Source organism: Otolemur garnettii, unplaced genomic scaffold (assembly GCF_000181295.1).
Source record: "Otolemur garnettii isolate 467f Iridium unplaced genomic scaffold, OtoGar3 scaffold00003, whole genome shotgun sequence".
Classification (NCBI taxonomy): Eukaryota; Metazoa; Chordata; class Mammalia; order Primates; family Galagidae; genus Otolemur; species Otolemur garnettii.
The window spans coordinates 25511882-25514715 of record NW_003852398.1 but is presented as its reverse complement, the minus strand read 5'-3'; positions in this window follow the sequence as shown (position 1 = coordinate 25514715).

Here is a 2834-nt window from a genome sequence, read left to right as displayed (position 1 = left end):
CTCAAGAGACCAAAAATTGCCAAAACAATTTTGAAAAAGAACAGAGTTGGAAGACACACACTTTCTGACTTTTACAGCAATCAAAACAGTGGGATATCAGCATAGGTTAGACATATAGACAGAGTATGGAATAGAACTGAGAGCCCAGAAACAAATCCTCACATCTATCGTTGATTGATTGTTGACAAGGGTGCTAACTCCATTCACTGGGGAAAGAATAGTCTCTTCAATAAATAGTACTTCCAAATCTGAGTATCAGGCAAAAGAATGAAGGTGACCTTTACCTTGCATTGTATGTAAAGATTAACTCAAAAATGGATCAAAGACCTAAATTTAAGAGCTAAACTATAAAACTATTAGAAGAAAACATAGATGTAAATCTTTATAACCTTGGATTTGGTAGTATTTTTTGTTTTGTTTTGTTTTTTGTTTGAGATACAGTGTCACTTTGTTGCCTAGGCTAGAGCACCATAGCAATAGCCTAGCTCACAGCAGCCTCAAACTTCTGAGCTCAAGCAATCCTCCTGCTTCAGCCTCCCGAGTAGCTGGGACTACTGGTGCCTGCCACCATGCCTGGCTAATTTTTCTGTTTTTCTCAGGCTAGTCTTGAATCTTGAGCTCAAGCAATTCTCCCTTTCAGCCTCTCGAAGTATTAGGATTACAGGTAGAGTCACTGTGCCCAGCCATTGGTAATTGTTTCTTAATATGACACCAAAAGCACAGGCAAAATAAGAAAAGCAATAGATAAATTGTTCATTAAAAAAATTTACACGTTTCTACATCAAGGGACACTATCAAGAGAGTGAAGAAATAATCCGATATGGGAGAAAATATTTGCATATTATACATCTCATCAGGGTAATGTCTAGAATATATAAAGAACAACAATTCAACCACAAAAAGACAAACGACCAATTTTAAAAGGAGCAAAGGACTTAAATAGACACTTCTCCAAAGAAGACACACAGTGACCAATAAGCATACGAAATGGTGGTCAACATCATTAGTCATTAGGAAAATGCAAATCAAAATAACTTCACGTCTACAAGGATGGCTATCATTTTTTTTTAAAAGGAAAATAAGTTTTGGTGAAAATGTGGAGAAATTGGAATCCTCATATATTGACAGTGGGAATGTGGAATGGTGCAGTTGCTGTAGGAAACAGTTCACCAAAAAGGTAAACATTATTCAAAATAGCCAAAAGGTGGAAACAACCCAAGTTTCCCTCAACAGATGAATGGACGAACAAAATGGGGTATGTACATATGAGAGAACATTACTCAGCCAAAAAACAGAAGCCCTGATACATGGTACGATGTGAAGTAGCCTTGAAAACATTCTGCTCAGTGAAATCAGTCAGATACAAGAACCCAAATGTTGTGTGATTCCACTTATGTGAAATTATCTAGGACAGGCAAACAGAGAGCTAGGAAGTGTGTGTAGGTAAGAGACTACCAAGACTGAGGGGAGAGGGGAAATTGTTATTGTTTAATGAGCCCAGAGTTTCTCTATGGGAGCGATGGAAAATGTTGAAAATCGATAGTACTGTGAATGTACTTAATGCCACCAAATTGTACATTTCAAGATGGTTAAACTGGCAAATTTGATGTTATGTGTATCCACAATAAAAATGCTACATATGCGGCATTCAAGGAAGCTCTGTTTTAAAAAATTAAGATATAATTCACATGCATAAAAGAATGTTTTAAAATGTATAATTCAGTGGTTTTTGATATATTCACAAAGTTATGTAATCATCACCACTATCTAATTCCAGATCGTTTCATCACCTCAAAAAGAAATGCCATATCCATGAGCAGTCATTCCCCATTCTTCCCTTCCCTCAGCCCCTGGAAAACACCCAACTATCTGTTTCTGTGCATTGCTTATTCTGGACATATCACATTCTGGAATCCTACAATATGTGATCTTTTGTGTCTGGTGTGGTTTTTTTTTCTTTTACTTAGCACAGTGTTTTTGAGGTTCATCCATGTTGGGGCATGTATCAATACTTAATTTTTTTTTTTTTTTTTGAGACAGAATCTCACTTGGTCACCTTTGGTAGAATGCCATGACGTTATAGCTCACAGCAACCTCAAACTCTTGGGCTCAAGTGATCCTCTTGCCTCAGCCTCCCAAGTAGCTGGAATTACAGGTGCCTGCCACAACACCCAGCTATTTTTTAGAGATGGGGTCTCACTCTTGCTCAGGCTGGTTGCAGGTAATCCACCCCCCATCGGCCCCCGAGAGTGCTAGGATTACAGTACACCTGGCTCTTATCAATACTTAATGGCTGAATAATATTCCATTGTGTGGCAGATTTTGTTTATCCATTCCTCAGGAGGTGGCCATTTGAGTTGTTTCCACTTTTGGCTGTTGTGAACATTCGCGTGCAAGTATCTGTTTGAAATCCAAGAGGGAAATGTGGGGTCATTAAGGTAATTCTAGGTTTAACTTTTTGAGGACCCACCACAATTTTTTCCACAGCCGTTGAATCATTTTGCGTTCATGCCAACAATGTACAAGGGTTCCAATTTCTCCACGTCCTCACCTGGACTCCGTTTTTTTGAAAGTGGATGTGAAGTGGTGGCTCATTGTAGTTTTGACTTGCATTTTCCTAATGACTACTGATGTTGAGCATCTTTTCACGTGTTTGTTGACCATTTATATATCTCTTTGGAGGACTATTTATTCAAGTCCTTTGCTAATTTTTGAAAACTGGATTGTTTGTCTTTTTTGTGCTGATAAGAGTTCTTTATGTATTCTGGATACTAGACTTTTATTGTCTAGATCATTCGGTCTTTAATTTGTCGCGAGTTAACTTTTTTTTTTTT